This window comes from Gallus gallus, chromosome 1, assembly GCF_016699485.2.
Source record: "Gallus gallus isolate bGalGal1 chromosome 1, bGalGal1.mat.broiler.GRCg7b, whole genome shotgun sequence".
NCBI lineage: Eukaryota > Metazoa > Chordata > Aves > Galliformes > Phasianidae > Gallus > Gallus gallus.
This window is the reverse complement of record NC_052532.1, coordinates 19,513,981-19,538,636: the sequence shown is the minus strand read 5'-3', so window position 1 is coordinate 19,538,636 and position 24,656 is coordinate 19,513,981. Positions and strand designations below refer to the sequence as shown.

General features: G+C 37.0%; 1 long non-coding RNA gene across 2 annotated transcripts; it reads left to right on the top strand.

Annotated features, from left to right (window-relative positions):
• Positions 1–3,828: 3,828 nt before the first annotated feature.
• On the top strand, positions 3,829–22,164 carry LOC112533148. 2 transcript variants are annotated; one of them, XR_005843551.1, is made up of 7 exons: positions 3,829–4,079; positions 4,619–4,843; positions 6,743–7,009; positions 14,285–14,372; positions 17,051–17,159; positions 17,437–17,595; positions 19,595–22,164. It is a non-coding gene; the product is annotated as an uncharacterized LOC112533148 (long non-coding RNA). The 2 variants fall into 2 exon arrangements; XR_003076921.2 differs by having other exon boundaries at positions 3,830–4,079; positions 17,437–22,164.
• The last annotated feature ends 2,492 nt before the right edge of the window (positions 22,165–24,656 follow it).

The window sequence follows — 24,656 nt, the reverse complement described above, 5'->3', positions numbered from 1 at the left end:
AGTCAGCTGAGAGATACAAATCTATACCATTAAATTTGAGGGAAGTCACGTAGCTGATTTGGTTTAGTCAACTTTGAGAAATTCAAGCAATGTGTGTAGACACTGTGATAAAATCCAGAAATTGCACTACTTAGTTTGACTAAGGAATTATAGAATCACACCACAGGACTATTACAGTGGGAAATAACCTTTAAGATAATCTAGTCCAACAGTCAACTCATCACCACCATGCCCACTAAACCATATGCCTCAGTGCCACATCCATCCTTCCCTTGAAAACCTTCAGGGATGGTGAATCCGTCACCTCTCTGGACATCCTCTTCCAGTGTTTGATCACTCTTTTAGAAAAGAAATCTTTCCTTATATACAACTTATGGCCTCCAGTTGTGCCAGGAGAGGTTCAACCTCTCATCCTATTACTAGGTATCTCAGAGAAGTGCCTCCTCTCCTCTCCCCCCCACCCCCAACCATCTCACCACAACCTCCTTCCAGACAGTTGTAATGTCTCCTCTGAGTCTTCTCCAGACTAAACAGTCCCAGTGATCCTCACGTGATTTGTGTTCCAGTCCCCTTAACAGCTTCATAATCCTCCTCAGGATGTGCACCAAGATCTCAATGACTTTCTTGTAACGAGAAGCCCAAAACTGAACGTGGTACTCAAGATGCAGCCTAACCAGAGTGGAGTACAAAAAGATGATCACCTCCCTGGTCTTGCTGACTACACTTTTTCTGACACAAGCCAGGATACTACCAGCCCTCTTAGTCACCTAGACACGCTAATGGTTCACACTCAGATGGTTGTCAACTAACACCCCTGGATCAATTACAGCCACTCTACCCCAACCCTGTAGCGTTGCATGGGGTTGCTGTGATCAAAGAGCAGAACCTGGTACTTGGTCTTGCTGAAACTCATACATCTGACCTCAGCTCATCAATTCAGCCTGTCCAGATCCTTCTGTAGTGCCTTCCCACACTGAAGCAGATCAACATTTCCTCCAAACTTGCTGTCATCTGTAAACTTACTGAGGGTGCATTCACTCCTCTCATCTGGACCATCAACAAATATATTAAATAAGGCTGGCCCCATTACTTACCCCTGGGGAGCACTATTCATGACAGGTTCTCAGCAAGATTTAGCTCCACTCACCACTACTCTCTAGGACAGCTTTTACCCTGTGAAGAGTATGTATATCCAAGCCACGGGCTGACAGCTTCTCCAGGAGAATACTGCAGGAGATAGAGTCAAAGGCTTTACTAAAGTCCAGGTAGATTGCATCCACTGCCTTTTCCTCATCCACTAGAAAGGTCACCTAGTCATAGGAGATGAGTTTGTTCAAGCAGGACCTGCTTTTCATGACTCAATCTCAGAGGCATGGATGTCCCACCCCTGGAGGTGTTCAAGGAAAGATTAGATGGGGCTCTAGACAGCCTAATCTAGCAGGTGGCAACCCTGCCCGTGGCAGGGGATTTAGAGCTCAGTGATATTTGATGTCCTTCCAACCTAAGGCATTCTATAATTCTATGATCCTCTGATCTTCTGTGTATTGTTCCTCACATGCTGTATGATTTCACTCAAAGTGATCTGCTCCATAACCTTCCCCCAAACCAAGGTCAGGCCAACAGACCTATAGCTTCTCAGATCCTCCTTCTGACAGGGTGTTGCATTAGCAAGTCTCCAGTCAGCTTTAGAAGTCCCACTTGATCAGGCCGACTGATAAATAATGGAAAGCAGCTTGACAAGCACTTACATGAGCTTCCTCAGTACCCTCAGGTGGATCTCATCCAGAATGAACCTGATGAGTCAAAGACATGCAGCTGTCAAGGATGACAGACAGCAGGAAGGTTAATTCAAATTCAATTTTAAAACAGATCTGCAATGATGTTTTAATTTGTCAGATCTTCTTGAATTATCTGAAAAAGAATTTAAAGAAATGCTTCAAATATCTCTTAATAGTCATAAAAAGAGCAAAACAAAAATTTTACTCTTCAACATCTACAAATACACTGGCAATGACCTTTTGAAATCAAATGGTGAAGTGGAAAAACATGAGATGCTCTTAAGAAAAATGATGATATAATCAAAAGATCACACAGTGCCACTTCTGTTTTTCCCTTCTGGAAATATTATGTTAACAATTTTCTCTGACCTTGTTTGTGTGTTTTTCGCTAGAGTTATTCCAAATTATCTGAAGATTGTATATACAGTCAGAGACCCCGAATAGTTGCTAGATTAGAGATGCTGCAGACGTAGCTGGGCATTCACTAGTACAAACACAGCTCTTGTCAAGCTGCTTCACATTACCTTGGGTCCACAGCATCCAGCAGTATATGAAAAATACGTGTAATTAGTAAATGTGCTATCCATGTGATAATGGAATCTTTTTTAACTCATCTGTACTCATGCATTTACTTTTGTCAAATGTAGATTTTAGAAAGTCATTATGTGCAAGAGGAGCATTGGTTTTGTCTGCCTATATGATGGTCAAAAGAAATGAAATTGTGTTCGCCTTCATTAGAAAGGCAGAGCCACAACATTGCTGCTTGATAATAAATCCCACTAAGTTTGCAAGTAGAATTCTACTCTGACAAATACATCTCCTGGTTATGATGACCTGCATGTCCCATCTCGTGTCTATCTGCAGGTATATATTACTGAATCAATACACTGAACAACAGGATAAAAGCTTAAAATGGTACCTATCTACGCAGAAGTTGAATAAGCCTTAAACACCCACATGAAAGAGGAAGTGACAAACAAAAGCGCTCTTCAAAGTCTGGTGTTTGCATAGCAGATCACTGCATTTTAATTGAGTTCTCACAACTCTGACGTGCATACAGTCAGTGAAAGACATTCCTGTAAGAGGTTATTGCAATAAAACCTCATTCATGTACGCATTTTTTTGTTATCAGTGGACAGCATGTACTATAGTTTAATTTGATTTGTTGGATTAGATTCACAGCTTATGTGTATGTTTGCCTGAATCATAATCAAATCTTGTGTATAAGCTGAACTTTCTGCTTCCATAAAAATATGAACTGACCACTCAGTGGCATTTCTTGAAAGGCAAGTACACAAACTTCATCACAAACTTGACCCTTCTAATTTATTTATTTTTCTCTCTCTCCCTTAAAAAAATAAATAAATAAAAATAAAAATAATCAATGTATCAATTTTCTTTGAGAGGCTCAGCAAGTAATGCTTCCTTCTCCAGTCAGATTAGAGAAAACAATAAGGTATTTAATAAAAGGAAATAAAATGTATGCAATCATACTCAGTATGTGCCTCTTTCCCTAACTAGGAAGAACACAAAGGTGGTGATACAGTTTGATAAATAATGGTCTGGATATTATGAAAATATTATGAAAATGAATGGGTAGGAGAGAACAAATGTATCATAACTTCCCATAAACAGGCATGCTTGAGGGAAAAGGTGATGTATAATACTTTAGTATATGGTAAATTCTTCATAAATTCTAATTCCTTCTAAACTGAAGCTATCTGTCTAAAATGTCAAAGTGGTATTCAGCAATGATTCCGTTTCATAGCAAACTGAGTTTCACTACTCACAGAATAACCTGGAGCTACTAGTTTGGCAATGGTCGTAGAAGGACAGCCTTTCTTATGGACTGTAAAATTATACCTATGAGGATCGATGCTTAATATTCTACTTGCTGAACAGTGAAACGAACTTCTCCTTTCAGCACGTCATTGCAGGAAAAGTGGCAGAGAATAAGAGCTAATATTTACTAATACTGTGACTGATGTAAAGTGTGCCCTTAAGAGACTACACGTCTCATTTATATGATTAGTCATGGTTTTAATTCACATTTGGACAACAGATCTGATGAAGCTTTAAGGTTCTCTGTCCCAGCTCAAGCAACAAGTGGTGTGTGTTTGGGTTTCTCTACATAGGTTCCACTGGGTGCAACTGCACCAGCTCCCTACCATATGCTTATGCCAACGCTTACATAATAGGAACACCCACTTTTCAGTTTCATGTTTTTCTTTAGACAATGTGGTCTTGTCAGATGCCAGTAGTTTTTGGCTCCTGCAATGACAGCTGTTTTTACTACTCAAGGTAGGTGAATGCTTACTCCACCCATTTGTTTAATGAGACCTGTAATCAGCATCAATTTCATTAGGTCATTAACACCTCTCCCACAGCAATATGAAGCCAAAATTGAGCAGGTTTGCTGTGCATGTCACAACATGCTGTGGAGATACTTTGTGCTGGTTTTAAAATGTCTTTATTATAATTCATGTTCATAATAGCTACAGTGAACAATCCACCTTGCTACAGCAGCAACAAAAATAAGTAGCTCCTCTTGTCTTTTATTTCTGTGTGATCATGACTTGAAATGTGCATCATTTTCCTGACCCCTGAATTCCATTCCATAAGTATATCAACCAAATACAATCATTACTATGAATGTTTACTGATTTTTAGTTCTCCACAAGAAAAGATGTAAAAGGTTAACAAATTCATAAGAACTTTAAAAGATCCTACTTACTGACCGCTGAAATATGTTTTAAGCATTTGTTCTTGTAATCATCTGTCAATAGCTGCTTTTGTTCTTCCTTTTTTTTTTTTTTTTTTTTTTTTTTTTTTTTTTCTAGAGACAAGCTACAGGTGTGGATGATTCCTGCATGGCCTTTCCCCTTGTTTTTAGTGGGCAATAAATCACTGTTACTTCAACACATGAAATTCAGCTGTTAAATGCACCTTGCTGCAGTATGGTATTTTGATGAGAATGTATGTCCGTTCTTATTTCCACGTTTGTTCCCAACCTTGTAAAGAAAGCATCCAGTAGATGCTGCAAACCTACGAATGAAGCAGTGATGGTAAGACCACTTTTGCTAAGGCTCTGGAAAGAAAATAAATCCCATCTTCCTCTGAAAAACAAACCATCTTTTTATCTGTTGCTGCCTCTATTGAATAGCAGTGATTAAATACCCAAACGGGAAATAGTGGAATGGGCAAATGAAGTGATTTGTTAATGCAGTAATCCCTGCTCTATCCTCCTTTCTTTGCATTTCAGCTACTAGTTGACTTAATGGTATGAAGAACAGAAATACAAGTCTGCTCTGTACTGCTCACGAAGTTAAAATGCGGATGCTCAGAGGTTTTATTTGCTTGCATAAAATCTGTGATGGGGATTACTGCTTATAGGATAATGAAGAAGGAGTTGAAGTTTCCAGGGAATAGTTAATATGAGAATTATGCACTTTTTTTTTTCTTTTCTGGGACTGAAGATGAGGCATTTAACATGACATCTGCTTCTGTCTGAGACAAAAGAGTAGTAATATGGTAGATAGGTCACACACAGAGTAATGTGGAAGATGTTATACTCTGTAAAATGATCTGTTAAGTAAACTGGGCCATGACTGCCTCTTTACACTGAAAATATATAATGGCCTTTTTTTCCTTTTTCTTTCTGCAGGAGGAACATTATCTATCTATAACAGGGTTAATTTAAACCCTGATGCAGAAAAATAGTACTTGCTTCTACATATTATCATAACTTCAGCATATCTGTTCTGTGAACTGCTACTGTAGAGTAGAGCTGTACAGATAGTCTATAAACATGGATGCTATCAGCAGGTACTCTGAATTTAACATTGGACGGAGAAGCTCCAATCATTCTCAAAGCCCAGGGCTTCTCTATTTCCTGAATGTTTATCTCTGTTTTCTTGATATGATCATACAATATCTGTATACATTAATTTTCTAAAAGTGGATGAACTGTATCAATAAATGAAAAGAACATTCCCTTTTTCAGTGAATTTTGCATCCTGATTTTATCTCTGTACATTTGCATGACCTGGAATTTGAGCTAATTGAGAGAGCTGGGCCCCACCAAAGAAATGAGTTCTTGACTTGGAGAGCAGTGGAGAGGAGAAACATGATTCAAAGAGGTGGATAGCAGAAGACTATGAATGCTATGAACACTTTCTTCAGTATGAAATTTCAGTCACTACTGGTAATGTGGGGTGTTAACTGGACTGAAAACCTGCAGTCATATTCATGTTTGACAATTGCCATTATGAAAAACTATCATTAATTTTGTTTCTTATTTCAAGATACCTCCATGGAGAACCAAAAGACAGAAAGTATATGGAGGAAGAGATCTACATCTCACCCTCAGAAATCTGTTATATGTGAACTAGTATGCTGGGAGTGTACAGAGCTCTGGAACTTTTCTGGCTAAGCATGTATCTTACCTAGGAAATCAATTTCCATTACTCTCATCCTAGCTCCTTTTCCAAGCTTTATACATACTTTCAAACAGAGAAAGAATTCCATCTGAAAGTGTACAGAGCAAAGTAAATCAAGACATAGACTCATCTTGACAATCTCCTGTTAGCACTACTGTGTAGTAATTGAAATGTCCTTCTTAAAAGTATGCCCTGGATTACTTTTTGCCACAGGTCAATTTGGAAATGAAACATAGTAGCTCAGGACATTTTTCTTTGTCTTTTCTCTTTCAGTATAGACTTGCAATTGTAACTATTTTATTTTCCTTTAAGTTCTCTAGAGTCTGCAGAGGCGTTCATTGAGATCTAATGTGGAAGTAAATTGGGTAGAGCTCACATATATTCTGCTGTATAAATTGGGAAGACCTACATAGGCTCTAAGGAAATCATGTAGTTAATTTACATCTATGAAACATAAAACTGGCCCCTGCAATGGTAGACTCTTATGCACACTTTGTATACTCTATCTATTTCTGTACTCCCCAGTACAAGACATACAGAACATGGACATATGGGAGAGAGTCCAGAAAGATGATGATGGTGCATCTCTCTGAGTAAAAGCTGAGATAACTGAGAATGTTCATCATGGATAACAAGAGGCTCAGGGTAGATCTCATCTGTGTGCCTGAATACTTGGGGAAAAAAAGGAAGGGTCAAAGACAATGGAGCCAGGTTCTTTTCAGTGGTGCCCAGTACCAGGACAAGGGGCGACAGGCAAAAACTGGAACACAAGAGTTTGCCTCTGAAAAGCAGGTAAGCATTTCTTTACTGTGCAGTTGACGGAGCACTGGCATAGGCTGCCCAGAGAAATTGTGGAGATGTTCAAAATTGTCCTGGACATGGTCCTGGGGAATCCCTGTTTGAGCAGGGATTTGAATTAGATGACATCCAGCATTAGCCATTCTATGATTCAGAGAAAAGTAAGCAGCTTCATTAATGAAATTATGGATTTGGAAGAGATGTAAGCTAACAGGCTGGAATTTCTGTCAAAATATTTGTCTGAAGCTCCTAGCATAATGATTTCTAACTTTTTTCTGAGGCTTGTAGACATTATCACAGTGTAATCATAATCTGCAAATATGATAAAAATATTACCAGTGGAGTATCCATATCACCTGCAATTTTCTTTATTTCTTTCCCGTAGACCTGAGGCTGTTCAATGAACACTTAATTAAAAAATAATAATAATTTAAAAATCCTCTTAATCTGTTAGTGCCAAAGTTAGATAAAAGAAAAACATTGTGTTTGCATATGGATCATAGTAGGATAAATACAATTTGTTGTTTTACATTTCTGACTCTTCCCTCAAGCTTCAAGACAGTACTTTTAGAAAGAAGATTTGAGTCTTTTACTTTATCTTTTGTCTGCCACAGAAAGTAAGTGTAGGTTATGTGACTCAGAGGGGAGATGTATTTTTTAAATGATGCAGATGCTGGCTGCACTTTTAAAAATATCTTACTGTCAAAACAATACAAGTTTAACCATAACAGAGTGGAAATGACACAAAAATACTAGTCAGAAAAGGATAAAAGGTATTCAAGTTGGGTGTAGATAGCTTGAGTTTTCATGGTGCTGCCAAGATTTTTTTTTATCATTATAGTCAAAGAGTTGGTCAAAAGCTAGGCACAAAATATAAGTGTATGTAAACTTCAAAGATAGTTTACCTTTGAGCTAAACCTAACTTTGTTGACATTTCCATGTCTGAATTCAGAAGCTATCAATTTTATGACATTTTAAAACCTTTGCATGAGTTTTTGTCTGTAAATAGTGCAAGAAACAAAGAATAAACAGAAGTCCAGAGTGAAGCACCAGACTTTTGGGAAACAGCTGAAGAATGCTGATTTACATCCAGTAAAGATGTTTCTCTTATTTTAAGGCTTTGTTTAGAAATGTATTGGTAGTTAGATTTTTTTTTTTTTTTAACAGAGAAGTACATTTTGTGTGTGAGAGAGGTAAAACATTGCAAGAAATATAGAAATAAAGTTCTTTAGAAGAATTTTGTAAATACCCTGGTAAGGTCCTGGTGAACATGCAGGTAACTGACTGTGGTCCATAATGGGTACACAGTCTTGCTTGCTCTGTTAACACATGAATATATGCTTTTTCCATTTAGTGAATGTGTGAAGTACAACTGTTAAAAAGATTTCTGGAAATATAGTAGCAAATATTGTTTACAAAAGTATGAAATAGATCGTACAAAAATATTACTTCATATTCATGAATTAGTTTAATGTGATTCTTATGAATATACAGTATATGTAAATTATAGGGTATAGTCCAAACTCTAATAAAGAATGTAGCAAATTAGTCAGACTAGTTCTTATCTCCTAACACCACCTTGTGTCATGAATAACTGTTATAGTCACTGGGTCTATTCAAGTCTTTAATGTTTTTATAATATACAATAGTGAAACCACCAGCATACTTCACAGGTATACTGCTGTCATGTGTTTTTTGACTACATATATTGTCACCCACTACAAAGATATCAAAGTTGTTCCGTCTTGGGGTACCCTTTTCAAACTGATGAGGCATTTACAGAGGAAAGAGACAGCTCACCATGAATTAAGATAATAGGATATGACTTTAGGAATAAACTCTCTAATCCTTCTTGTGATCTCCCCAAGGGCAGAATGTTGATGATAGAAAAGGAAATGCACTGAGATAACACTCCTGGGAGAAGCGCAGCACACAATGTCAAAAGACCATCACTAAATAATGCTCTAATATCCCTATAAAAGAACCACAACTCATTCAAAATGCAAATATAACAGGCATAAACTTCAGCACAGCCATTTGTCAGGGAATGGAGCAGAAATGTTTACTTTCTTTTCCTCTACTCTGAGGAGTAATTTATAACAACAATATTCATTCCATCTAAGCAGTCTCTGGCATCAGATCAGCAATAGTAGTACAGTGATTCACAAGTGGCACTTCAAGTCAATAAAATTTATTTCGCTTGGAGTGCTGACATGGCTGTCTGCAAACAAGGCTCAGTAAAATTAAGACATCTGGAATATCATTAAAGAATATTGAGTTTCTCTCTTCTTTATCTTTTTCCTTTTGGTAGGGCCTTAGTGCATCTAAGAATGCTAGTCACCTCCTAAAATATGAAAACAAAATTGGCATAGTCTATTTTTATATTTTCCTCCATGTATATCCCAAGTAACTTAAAACAAGAAGAAATTAAACCTGCAACAGATTTGGGAAGAAAAAAAAAAAAAAAAAAAAAAAAAAAAAGGAGGGTGGGGGAGGTTGTATGTTGCCCAGATGGTTGTATCAAAGATTTCATAAAGGCTTTTTATGAGCTTAAAGCTGCGTGCGTAGGGAGGAGACAATTGTTAATAATTTAGTACACTTGGCAGGATCAATATGACTAATTTGTTATGTCTGCAGAACAAATTCTTATTCCTCTGTGAACTGAAGACTTGAAAAATTGAAGTAACAATTTAAGAGGAAAAGCATTTCTAAGGATTAAGGGGAATCGATTCATTCTGTCCTAAGGTTAAGAAGAACTGATAATCTAAGAGTAAATTTAAGGGTTTCTTTTAAAGTTATAGCATGTGCAACTTGAATAACTTGTGACTTCACTTTTTCAATATTTGAAATGGTTTCTGAAAATTGGACATCACAACTGATACACATTTAAGTTATTAAGAAAAAAAAAAACACACATTGCTGCAGCACCAACACCCTTCTGGTGTGTGATAGATACAATGTAGAAGTCTTAATCAGCTCTTTCTATGAAGTTATATAACTTGATACATACTAGTGGAATGCAGGAAGCTGAGTTTCAGCCAATTGTGAGGAAGTCTGCAAGAAATCAGTCTTCCTTTCTATCTGTCTTTGCTGACCTATTCAAGTCCTTGAGCGAAGTTCATCCTACAGTAATGGTGTAAGTCCTTCATAGAGATTTGCATGTTGGCTCAGATTCACTAGGAAGAGCCCTGAAGAGCAAATGCCACAGATAAGCATTTGCAAGGACTACCCTAACATTTAATGAAAGGTGACAAACCTACGATGTGGAAATACCAGAAGCAACTACCAGCAGTACTTCTATCCATCTGCTCTGCCTATTCCAGTTCTCACTTCTGCACTCATTTGCTCATCTAGTAATCAATGGAGTGAGCCTTCCTAACATGGAAGACTCTTCAATTAGTAGTCCTCTATCTTTCTCTGGTGGCAGTCCTCACAGTTATTGGGCAGGACTGGTTTCCTGGTCCCTCCCACTGATCTGCATTTTCATGATATCTGCATTAGCATTTCATGCCTTTAGGTCATTCCTTGTGTGACAGAATTCTTGTCTTTCTGCTGCCACTGTAGACTGATTGTCTGCTGTGTAATGATGGGAATGTACCTCTTTGCAGCATGGATTAAATGGAAGAACAGAAATATGATATCTTATACAGAAGCTGTAAAAAAAAAAAATTAAAAAAAATGTAAAGAAAAAAAGAAAAAATAACTTGAACAATTGGATCTTGCTTTAGAGCAAATTTCTAAGAGAAACTAATAACACTGATCTTATAATTCTTATGGTTATTGGAAAAAAAAAAAAAAAAAAAAAAAAAAGAACAGTAAATTAAGTACGACAAATGGACAAGACATTGTTAACCAGAGTCAATTTTAGAGTGTCAGCATGAACTTGCAGGTTTAGTGGTTTTGTTGTTCCTGTTGTTTTTAGTATTATTTCAATATTCTGTTAACAACTAAACAATGGAAGAAATATTATACTACGAACAGTCACTATTAATGTGTTCAACAATTTTCTCTCTTTTTAAATTTTTTTTTTTTTGGAGGAAGTTTGTCATGTTCACTGTTTCCTCTTCCCCTCCCCCCTTACATTTTATTTTCCCTTTGCTCTTTTTTTTTTTTTCTTTTCCTCTTCCTCTTCCTTTTCCATTTCCTTTCTAAATAATTGCTGTATTTTTAGAGAGGAATGATTCAGATGCATTTTTAAGTCTTTATGTACTTTATTTACTTACAAGTACATGACTAGCACTATATATTTATAAATATATTTATATGTTTACATTTCTTTTAAAAGATAGTAAAGCCTGATGTAGCTCAATATCTGGGCAGTTTGTCTTGTGAAAGGTGAAGAATAACACTCTGAAGATTAGGAGTTTTGTTCTCTTTCATGCAAAAAAATAGTAGATAAATTATTAAATGAACTGAAATAACTATGGCAAAATAAAGATATTTTCATTGTATATGAAGTAATTTTGTTGCTAATTTCAATGAGATTGGTTTTAATAAATTTCCTAAATAAAATAATAAACAATAAAAGATCTTTTTGCAATGGTGGGGTCAAAAAATTTTGTCTTACACAAAGATAAATGTGATCCTTGAATTATTAATGTGATTAATTAAAGTACATAGGTGTATGGAATTACTTTTCTCATAGAATCCTAGAATATTCTGAGTTGGAAGGGACCCACAGGAATAAAGTCCCACTTCTGACTTGATAAAGGACTACCCAAAATTCAAATCATATTTTTGATAAAGTTGTCCACAGGATTCTTGAAATCCATCAGCTTTGCTCTGTGGTAACTTAACTCGGGAGCCTGTTCTTGTGCCAAAACTGTATTCAGGATATTCTGTGATTCTACGATTCTACTTCTTTATTCTGTGCTCTGTGTCAGAATACTGATATACAGGAACCCCAAGCTTAAAATAATTTGTCTACCGTTTTCTTGTAGTACTGAGTGATAAATTAACACATCAGGTCAACTGAAAAGACAAATTCCATTCTGTGTTATTCTTCTCTACTATGCTTATGGTACCTACCTTTTATGTACTTATGATACCTAGCTTTTTTTATTCTTTTTTTTTTTACTAATAAAAGGGTCTTACGCAGTTCAGGAACCACCATTTTATTTTAAATTGTAGAAAATTGATGTAACATTACCTTTTTTTCCTGTCACCAGTGACTTCATCTGGTGACCGTGGCTTTTCAAATATAATTGATAGTGACTTGGCAACCATGCCAGCCAATTCTGTCAGAACTCTGGGATGCTTCTCATTAGACTTATGGATGTTCAGGATCCTCAGGCAGTCACAAATCTGACCTTCGCTTACAACATGAGGGACATTGCTCCCACAGTTCCATCTTCCAAACCATGTGCTTGAGGGCAGTGCGTACAGCACCTGCTAGTGAAAACTGAGGCAAAAAAGTTGTTGAACGTCTCAGCCTCATCTATTATTACCTGCCTGCATTGCTCAGTAGGGAGGGTATGCCCTCCTAGACTTTCTAGTTGATATACCTATAGAAGCCTTTCTTATCTTCCTTTGCACCCCTTGTCTAGTCCAGTTCTAGTTGGGCATTGGCCTTCCTTCCCCCAGCCCTACCCAGCCAAGCAGTATCCCTTTATTCCTCCCAGGTTGCCTGTCCATGCTTCTACTCCCCTCATGTTACCTGGTGAAAAATAAACCTGGTGAAAATATTTCTCACTATATCTCAAACAAAATACAGCTTCTGAACTACTGACAAGGTTGTAACAAAATTCTGGTGAGGGTTTTCTAATGACTTTGTTTATCAGTAGCAAAATATAATCTAACTAAAAAGTGCACCCAGTCCCTAGTCAATCCAGAAAATATCAACCTTTATATTACTCTTGTTGGTTTGTTTGTTTGATGCTTTAATTATAATGGCAAAATTTTTGGATTTCCTAAAATCATAATTAGGAAAACCAAGGTGAGTGTATGTAATCTGTATGCAGTATATTTAAAATAGCTATAACCAAATTCTAAAAACTTACTGAAAAAGCAGTTGTATGTAGCCCAAAACTGACATAGGGAGGTATTGCAAGTAATTCACTTATTCCTATTGATTCAGGAGTATTCAAAAGGTTCCTTGTAAAGATAATAACTAGATAAAGAGGAGCTATGATGACTTGAAGATGAGTTATTAAATACACATTTTATAAGCTTAAGTTCCTTATGATTTCATTTCATTGCAGTTCTCTTTTGGCACCTCATTCATATCCTTTATATACCAAGCAGTAACTCAAGAGTCTGAATATAACTTAAGGACAGTCATAAAGCATCATTCATGCCTACATACATGATACATCAGGTCTAGGTGCAGGTGGTTGGAGTGGTCCGAAAGAAACAATGGGGAAAGAAATGGACTGCCTTGAAATGAAGTCATGAGCAGTGTAGAGCTGGTAGAGTTACCTGTCTTCTGCAACTCTCCTCCACTTAGTTGACTGTAGATATTGTGTCTTGTGTCTCAGCCTTATGAATACTCTTCTGTGAAGTTTACAAGGCAAGCAAAGCTACATAATCCCCCTCAAAAGATTTCCTTGCTACCCTAAACTCCTTTTAAGTAAAGCTTCACTTCATATTTTAGGAAAGGCCAACAGTTAGTTGTTTTTATTTCTATTTTACTATGTGAATAATTATGCTGAGACACAGATATTTGTCCTGATAGGAAAAAAAAAAATTACTAATTAGTAAAAAGATTTAATTGCATTTCTTTTACGTCAATATAAAATATTTAAATTATTTTTATTCTTTCTGCCTTGTAGAAGTTTTTGACTTGAAGTCTATTTTGTTAGCTATTTCAATTAGTTTAATAGAGCTAATCAATATTCCAGTTTTCATTTACAGAATCAGAAAAACAAGGCTCTCTAAATTACACTACTAACAGAAGAACAGTCATATTCCATTCATTAGACACATACGATTTTGTATTTGATTCTCTGACTTTACAAAGTTTTTTCTCATGTCGGAATTTTCCTCTTTATCAAATTTAGCTTAATAGTGCTTATTTTGACATAAATAAGGAAACAATCTCCAGTTTTCCATCAGAAACTTATAAGCTAATTTGTTTCACTTAACTCTGTTTATGCTGACAATGTGTTCACACTTTTTAAGACCTTAGATTGTGTCATTTAAACACAGCCCTATGTTGAATGAAACTCTAGCACAAAGCCTCAAGGGAGCGCAGAAAATACACACTGTGCAACTGTGAAGGAAGAATATCTGATAGTTCCTCTAGTCACTGACCCTTCTTCCCATTTTTAGATTCATTACCTCCTGATAAGGAAGGAAGCAAATTACGTAATCCAGGAACAATGGACATTGTCCATTCATTCATCCTCCGTACATCTGGGTAAGGATCAGAAAGATGCTAGTACTACACTTTCCTGTTATTTTTGCTTTTTCCCCACTGTAGTTTTATTGTCTTTGTAACTTGCAAATCATTTTTTGTCCTACAGCTATACGTTGCAGTGTAGCATGTACACATCCACAAGGCATGAATATTTTTCACTATAAAATGATTTTTCCTGATAGAAATCTCTATTTGTAAAAATACCATGCTCAGAGAGGTTATGTAATTTCCCAGAGAAGGAAGACTTTTTCTGTAATAGAAGCTCAGAATACATCTCTAATTCCTCTGAAGGCAGGTCATTTCATCTAACAAACTTACTACAAAGCTGTAGAAGAGCAAGTATTTCCGGGTAACTTGACCAGAGGGAAAAAAATTAAGTAAGATTAATGAACTGTAATAATATGTTTTCTTGGTAGCAGACATGACTCTGTGGTTGCCATCACATATAATGCACCCTCTTTAAAGACTAGAGGCTGGAAAAAAAAATCAAGAGTATACAGCACCAAGTCCCACACACTGAATATGTTAGAAAACTGTATTTCATTTGTGGATTCATAACCATGTTTTACTTCATTTCATACATAATCAGACTTGCTGGTTCAGATATTTTATTTTAGTTTAAGAGAGAATCTGGTTCATTTTTCAAAGCTGTGCTAAATCATTACTGAATTCCCCTAATTCATTGGCTGTTGGGGGAATTGGGTTTGGGAGTTGGCATTGAGGGAATGGCTGTTTACAAGGGTGGACAGTGATAGGACAAGGGGGAATTGTTTTAAACTGAGACTAGGAGCTTTAGGTTAGATATATGGAGGAAGTTTTTCACTCAGAGGGTGGTGACACACTGGGACAGGTTGCCCAAGGAGGTTGTGGATGGCCCATCCCTGGAGGTATTCAAGGCCAGGCTGGATGTGGCTCTGGGCAGCCTGGTCTAGTGGTTGGCAACCCTGCACATAGCAGGGGGGTTGAAACTAGATGATCATTATGGTCCTTTTCAACCCAAGCCGTTCTATGATTCTATACAGTCTGAAACTAAAGACACTCTATCTCAGGACACCACACTACCTTCCCGTGCATCCTGAGATGGGATCAGAGTCTTGAGCTAAAAGGAATAACTAAGTGATAGTAATCACAGATTTTTATTCTCTGTGTATATTAAATAAATGCAAAGGTTTCCCACATGAAATATTTCTATCAGATAATAGCAAAAGAAAATTGCATATAAAAGAATTTTAGTGTTTAAAAAAATCTAGGGATCCATCCTAGATTTTAGTAGGAATGTCTGTTCATCTCAGTGCTGAGTTGTTTTACACTGTCTGCTCTAGACCTCCTATTGCCTTTTCAACACCTTGGATTCCTTTTCCCTCTTATTTTCATCATTACTTTGTCTTAGTTACAGCATAGCTGGTTTGTTATCTCTCTGTGCCTTTTGACACTTATAAAACCAATCAATAACAGAAAACTTTCTTCACTTCTACTGTTCTTACCATCTCCTTTTGACAAACTGTTTTTAGAATCATTTCTTTCAGTAATTGGTCCATTCGATTCTACTTCAGCTTTTCCAATTTCTTCTGCTCCAACTCTGTTCTACTACTTCCAAGAAACTATCTAATCACAGTGGCCATTCTTATTCAACCAAGCAGATGCCATTTCCTCTTCTGCTTCCCTGAATTCACATTATTTTTCTTGTCTGATCAGTCTCTCCACTAGCTAATGGACCGAATCGCCCACACAGCAGACTTCAGTTTCATTCTTCATAGTACACCTCATGTAACTTTCTTTTCCTTAGGTATCTAATCTTGTACTTGATTAACTTAATTTTCAATTTTCCTACTCTCATTCATACTTTTCCTCTTCTCCAATCCTGTTATTTCCTGTATTTATTCTTTGACATAATCCTACCCATTCTTTACTCTCATGCCTTGTATTCATCCTCATGCAACTTGAGGGAGAGATAGAGAGAGGGCCAGGTACATGTTTTTCAGATCACAGGATGGGCAGGCTCATTGCCTGTGGTTGTGATGATAGGCTCAGTATTACAGCCAGAGCATTCACATACATAGTTATGATCTTATACAGATTTTCTAGAGAATTAGTCAAAGTAGGCCCCACAGAAGGCACAGCAGGTCAAGGTACCATCCAGAGAAGAACATGCTTGCAATCTTAGGAGTCTGATATAAGATGAATGGCTTTGTTAAATTGCAAAGGTAAAGGAAAAGAGAGAAAAGAAAACACTTTTATGGAGCACAAGGTGTTCCTGTACCGTAAAACGTATAAGACATATAAAAGTCTAGATCACAGTATAAGTACAATGTAATATGTATTCATCTTGATCTTCTGGAAAAAAAAAAAAAACAAAAAAGGTCAAAAATTGTGTAAGGTTTTATTGGCTTTTGAGATCTTTCATGGTGTTGTGCCAATACATTTCAAGAACGTACATGAGTTAGCCTGTGAATGTGAGTATGTGTATGTTAGAGATGTACCTTGAGTGCTGGGCTTAGAACATGGTAGTGCTGAAGGCTCTGTGCAGCACATTTGACAGTCCCAGGGTCTCTAAGGTTATAAAAACAGGCAAATGAACTGAACTATCAAATAGTAAACAAAAGTCCAAGTTTGGTGGAAGTAACTATTGCATTCAGTGGCTTATTTCTGAGTCCTCATATTTGTCATGTTAATTCCAGTCTGACTGAAAACACAGATAAATTTGTGCTGAGAGTGGCAAAAGACACATCACTGATATAAAGGCTACTTCATTTTCCTTCAGATTATCCTTCAGATTATCTTTTGAAGGTAAGTTCTCTTGTTTAATATGAATTAAACAATACATTTTTCTTAAGTTTCATTCTCGGAAATATTCAAATCATTCTGACTTAAATTAAATATATGTAAAAATAATGTACTTCTGCCTTAAAGAGGCAAAAAGCTTTTGAAATGTCAGCTTAATTATTTAATGTATGACAAAACTATATGAGGAGGAATGCAGTATCTTGTAATGCAGAGCTTAATAAGATACACTGTTGCCGTTTCCATCTACACTGAAACTAATTTAGAGTACTCTTTTACTCAGGGACGCTTTACCAGTTTTGAAGTTGTTTCTACCTGTGCTGATTTTCATATTTTTATCACCACTGGGGAAAATAAATAAATAAATAGAAAGACAGAAACAACCCCTCACTATCTGAATTCTGATTACAAGGAAGAAGAATGGTTGCAAACCGGATCAAAGGTAATGAAAACTAATCTGAACTTCTAAAGAAATATTCAACAGAAACAGCTGCCTGTCTGTGTCACTACAGAAGAGATCTCCTATATAGAACAAAATAGAGTCTAGGGACACTCTTGTAGTGAATCTACTCACACACACACACACACACACAAACTCCAATGTCAACAAATTCACACATATTATTTTGTGGATTTTCAACCTCTACAAACTTTCCATTTTCATTTTAAATATGTAAACATTTCCAGCTCCCAGCCTATGTAGGAAATATTTGGGCATAGAGTGGGCAGATAATGTTATGATTTTTTAGATATTTAAATATATGCTTGGAACCTCTTACAACAATCTGCTTTCTAAGATCTTGGCAAAAACTGAATTTATTAAATGGCATAGCTGTATCTCTTTTATAGACTTGTACAAGTTTTCCTATTGCATCTCACCCAACAATAAAACCACACTTGTAAATCTCCTTAAAAACTTCTTAAAACCCTATCTTGTCAGCACACTGTTTCCATTATCATGCTCCTATTCAAACCTTGACATAGCCTGGGTCATGAGATCTGGTCAAACTATAACAGCTGGATACAAAAATGCTCAAGGGAGAGTGGAAAATCAAACAGTGGGAAAGATCTGAGGAACACTGGGAAGCTGCAGGTGGTAGACCTCTCACTAGTCAAGGTTATTTGGAAGGACCTTTCCACTGTATCTGTCTAAAATGCCTTTTTATCAGTTTTGCTAAGGGTTTAAACACTTTGTTTTGGAAAATGAAACCAAAATGATAAGGAAAATATACTGATGTCAACTGGGAGATTAGGATGCATTTGAATGCTAGACATTTTGTCTACCTGTTTTAAATAACTACTTTCTATCTCAAAATATACATTTGCATATATATGAACAGATACATATATGTGTATGCAATATACTATTTAGTATATGTAAACCCTGATCATCATGCTGATAGCACAGTCCATTATTTCTAGTGAAAAATGTTTGAATTCTTACTCTCACTTGTAAGTATTTGCATCGCAAACCCCACTCCATTTAATTTAGCTCACCCTCGGAAAAGTACTTCAGGTATGGGACTGCTCCTCCAGCTGGAGAACTAAAGCACAGAGTGCCAGTATGACTGATTTACAAGCGTAATGTTTCAGATGGAATGAGAACTGAAATAGAGTGAGCGAGGACTTCAAGCACTTTCTGTCTTTTTATATTAAAATAAAGCCACAATAAAAAGTACCTATCTTTTAACTTAAACATAAGTAAAATTAGTATCACTCAATGATTCTTAAGCCTTAACTTTTCTTAAGCCTTTGATCATAGTAAATAAGTAAACATGCTTGCAAAAAATCTCTGGAAAGTATATACATGCATATATATATATATATATATTTATCATTGTTTTGTTTCTTAGAGGACAGAATTAGGATAGAATTTTACCTGGCTCAGTCTCCAGATTCTCAAGCTCCTTTCAAATTCTGATCCTCTTCACTTTCATTTCAAGTTCATGTTTTAAAAAACTTAATGTCACTGTCTCTGTCAAATCCATACTAATTATATTATTTGAATTGTATTTCACCGTACCTAAGAACATTAGATTATAAAATAAATAAATATACCCAGATTTTGCTGAAAAGGACAGCAGCAATAACAAAAATAGGAATCAAAATGAAATTAGAGTGATAGGGACTTATAAATGAGTCTTACATCTGGGATCCTACTTTTAATATTCTTTTCTGTAGTGACTGAAAGTTTTAATCATCTTACATCAGATGTTACAGACTATGTCCATTGTTACCTTTGTATCAGAGGCTTATAGTTTAATTCTGGAGACAAGCATGTGTTTTGTATTACAAGCAGACAGCTATGGACATCCCTGTATTCAGACATGAGAGACTATGATCTAAACTCACGTATCTGAGATCATCTCCAATACTATGTTGGTGGCTGCCTGAAAGTTCTTTATCTAGACTTTAGTCTATTCACTTTGCTTTTTCGCCAGAGAGGAATTCAAGTACACAGGGTTAAAGAGAACCACAGCATGCTCAGAGATTGGGACCTAAATGCCCCCAGAGAGGGACTAGCCTGAAGATTGAATAGTCTTTTGCTAACAGATGGTCTTTCATGTGATAAATGAAGCATATGGATAAAGGAAGATAGAGAAGTTTAAAAAAACTGCTGCCTCTGATGAATTATTTCTGAGGTTCATAGAATATTTCACTTTACATTGCTCTCAAAAGAATTTTAAAAAATCACAAGAAGGAAGAATTTCTATTGCACATTTGTTTTGCCTTTCTTGGGCTTATTTTTCTGTCACAGTGCAATGTATGTGCACTTTTAAGCTGCTACAAAAATACATTGTTTTGTTCTCTGTATATTTTTAACATTTCTGTTCCAGTATAAGATCTTTACACAGTGATTATAGGGTACTTTCTATTGTATTCTAAATGAATCAGGTGACTTAGGAAGTCCAATGCTTTCATCCCACATAGATCAGACCATTCCCAGCCAACTGCTCAACATTCTAAAAATCCAAAGTAAGGTTATCTATTTTACATAAAGTTATGCAGATATCTTTGTTGTAACCTGTCTTGTTCACTGTGTACATGAGATTGCTTGAGTAATTAGAATGAAAATCTGTGCAGCTCTTCTACAGCACACAGATCAATGATTCCTTCTCAGCAAACCAGCAAACCCAGATGGCACAATGTCTTTGCCTTCACAGTGTCTGGGTGCAATTGAAACTTGGCACTGTGTTCAGACAAAAGAGAGATTATTGAGTGGGATCGGAGGAAAAGAGGAGGACAGCAAGAAAGGGATGGAAGGAATTGGTTTTGCTCCTATAAACATAACTGAAGCTCATCCTTACAAAAAAATGTCGTAGTTTAGAGCTGTACGGTGTAACTAATTTTTCTTGGATACTCCATCATCATATGGGTTCAAAATTATTCTTTGATGCAGTGAGGTTTTTTGCAACATTAAAAACAAACAAACATACAAAAACATGTAAGGTCCATAAATGCCTGAGCATACATTTCAATATGCTGATTCACATCTGTACATACATGGGTTCTTGAAATGCATTTGACTGCATTTGACCACATTTGACCGCATTTTCCTTTGTGTGCAAAGCAGCAGTTTGTTTCAGATGAGCACAAATAAAGTGATGTCCAAATATCAGACAAGCAAGTGCTTGGTTTGAAAGCTGCAGTAGATGCTACTCACATGTTCTGTCATAAGTCAAGGGCTGAAGTGTTGAGTGGATAGTACACCAACCAGTAGAGAACATGATGCTCCTCTGAAACCGTTCAGTATGAAATTCATAGTGGTTAAAGCTTTATATGATGTGAGCAAATACTTTTGGTTCTGTACAGAAAATAACCCATGTAAACCAATCCATAATCTTATCTTAAACAAGTGGTTTTTTAGAGCAACATACTATCTAAGAAAAAGTGAGTTCATTCCTCTTGTCATTCTGAGCTGACTAAAACTGGAGAAACTTTAGTTATCATGTCAAGGCAAATGGATTTCTAATATTTCTTCCCAGCGGCACTTACTTATTCAGACTCTGTTATAACACTATCACATGGCTTGTATCCTGCTACCTTGGAACTGTCATAAGCAGACAGATTCCTGTCTGCTCTTACCACAGTGTTTAGAAGAATACTGAGTGTGTGACATAGTCCGTATCATCCTGATGTGTGTAGATTTGTGGGTAGTTTTTGCAGAAAATATTCAGGGAAAGGGGTCTTAAACAAGAACTTTCTGAAAAGTTCAGTTGACTTTACTAAAACAATTTCTGCTACACAAGTTATAAACTAATACTGAATCTCAGCAATTCATATTCAGTGTTACTAGTCATCAGATGGAATCTCTGTAGTTGGTAGAAAAAAACTGACCAGTGTAGTTGCCAAGCCACTCTTAATGATATTTAAAAAGTCATGGCAGTTAGATGAAGTCTCTGGTGACTGGAAAAAAGGGCAACATCACACCCATTTTAAAGAAGGGTAGAAAGAGCAACCAAGGAAACTACTGACCTGTCAGTCTCACATCTGCGCTGAGGAAGACCATGGAACATATCCTCCTGGAAGGTATGCTAAGGCATATGAAGGAGAAAGAGGTGATACAAGAAAGCCATCATGATTTCACCAAGGGCAAGTCTTGCCTGACCAACCTAGTGAACCTTCTTTAATAGTGTAACTGTGTCAATGGACAAAGGGAGAGCCACTGATGTAATTTATCTGGACTTCAGAAAGTCCTTTGACATTGTTCCCCACACAACACCCTGCTTTCAAATTGGAAAGATATGGATTTGATGGGTGGGCTGTATGATGGATGAGGAATTGGTCACAAGATTGTTCCCAGAGATTGATGGTCAATGACTCAGTGCCTAGATGGAGATCAGTGACAAGTGGTGTCCCTCAAGGTGTGAGTACTGGGACTAATTCTCTTTAATATCTTCATCAACTACATGAACTATCTAGACTGAACATGAGCCAGCAGTGTGTCCAGGTGGCCAAGAAGGCCAATGGCATCCTGGCTTGTATCAGAAATAGTGTGGCCAGCAGGAACAGGGAAGTAATTGTCCCTCTGTACTCAGCACTGGTGAGGCCGCACCTCAAGTACTGTGTCCAGTTTTGGGCCCCTCACTGTAAGAAAGACATCGAGGCCCTGGAGTGTGTCCAGAGAAGGGCAACAAAGCTGGTGAGGGGTCTGGAGCACAGGCCTTATGAGGAGCAGCTGAAGGAGCTGGGATTGTTCAGTCTAGAGAAGAGGAGGCTCAGGGGAGACCTTATAGCTCTCTATAACTACCTGAAGGGAGGTTGTAGTGAGCTGGGGGTCAGCCTCTTCTCTCGGGTGACTGGTGATAGGACTAGAGGGAATGGCTTCAAGCTGCACCAGGGAAGGTTCAGGCTGGACATTAGGAAATGCTACTTCTCTGAAAGGGTGGTCAGGCACTGGAATGGGCTGCCCAGAGAGGTGGTGGAATCACCGAGCCTGGTGGTGTTCAAAGAGCGTGTGGATGTTGTGTTGAGGGACATGGTTTAGCGAGAACTATTGGTGATGGGTGGATGGTTGGACTGGATGATCTTGTGGGTCTTTTCCAACCTTAGTGATTCTATGATTCTATGAACAGTGGAATTGAGTGCACTTTCATCAAATCTGGGGATGATACCAAGCTGTGTGGTGCCTAAGGATTGGGATGCCATCCAGAGAGACCTAGATAGGCTTGAGCTGTGGGCCCAGATGAACCTGATAAGGTTCAACAAATCCAAGTGCAAGGTCTTGCACCTGAGTCGCAGCAACCTCCCCACCCCCCCCCCCCCCCAAAAAAAAAGTGGTTTAATTCTCTTTGTTGTTTTAATATTGTGTTTGTTTTTTATGACTTTTCACATGAATAATCTCTCTCTTAGATCTTTAATAAAAATAAAGTGATAAAAATCTACATCAGCAAGTCTGTGCACAAGCATTCACAAGCAGTATTCCTAATCACCCTATGTACAAATTGTTTATGCACAAAAATCTGAGGTACAAAGCACTTTCAATTTCAGTAATTGATTACAAGGCCTAGTTATCCAGTCCCTCATGGGAGTTCATGAGGACACACATATGGCACAATGTTAATCATGTTTGTTCTGACACAAAGCAGTAAAACAACTATTTCCCTTGGCAGATTACTTTCTATATTGCTATATAAAAATGGCTGACATCTTCAAAATGCTAATCAGATATATATCAATTTTTATAAGTTTGGATGCCTTCCATGTATTGTTAAATGTACTCAACAGATTGTGAAATATGCACAGTATATGGTTATAAATGCAATATGTTAATTTTTTTGTTGTATGACTTGTAATTTGTATTGGCAAAGATGAAATAAGAATGAATGGACAAATGTCATTAAAATATTGGTATTATTTTTACTCATTTTGCCTGATTGTTTGGTTTTTCTTCAGCAGTTTCTTAAACCTTAATTGAACAGAACATATATTTACAGTAGCTACACTGAAAATTCTGGCTCTCTGCATTTTGAGTCAGAAGATGAAACTGTGCTTGGATTACAGAAAGAAAACTCTAAATCACTTGGAAAGTCGAAATACCTTATCTTTCTTTTTACACTAGAATGAAATGCTTTAAAATTAAGCCATTATACTACCTCTTCTAAATATTTTCCTAGAAGAATAACTTCCACCTAGGAATGATTTGGCCTGATTACAGTCTTTTTCATAACTGAGAAATCTCTACTCACAGCTGAGTATAGTGAGGCAGTAGAGACACTAGAGCAGAGATGTGATTTACCACTCCCTGAACAAAATTATCCATAGACAAAAATAAATAAGAAAAAAAAAGGACTAGAAATTTCTTCTTTAATTATTCTATTTTCATCAGAATCATTCTATTTTCATAGAATGGTTTGAATTGGAAGGCACCTCAAAGTTCATCCACTTCCAAGCACCCTGCTGGAACTACTCACTAGACCAAGTTGCCCAGGGCCCCATATAACCTGGCCTTGTACACCTCTGAGGATAGGACATTAACAATGACTCTGGGCAACCTATTTCATTAGCCCACCATGCTCTGAATAAAAAAATTCCCCCCTAACATCTAATCTAAATCTCCATTCCTTTAGTTTAAAACTGTTCCCCCATGCCCCTTGTGTAAAAAGTTGCTCTCCCTTCTGCTTATAATCTTCCCTCAAATACTTGAAGGCTGCAATGTGGTCTTTCTGGAGTCTTCTCTTCTTCAAGCTGAACAAGCCCAGTTCCCTCAACTTTTCTACATAACACAGGTGCTCTAGCCCTCTGGTCATCTTTTTGGCCCTCTTCTGCACCTTCTCCAACAGCTCTATGTCCTTCTTATGTTGAAGGCTGAAGGCCTGGATGAAGTACTCCAGATGGGGCCTTACAAGGACAGAGTAGAGACAATCACCTCCCTCACCCTGCTGGCCACCCTTCTTTTGATGAAGCCCAAGATAAAGTTGGCCTTCTGGACTGTAAGTTCATGAACCAGATTCTGGTCCTGTTTTTAATCCACAAGGACCCCCAAGTCATTCTCCACAGAGC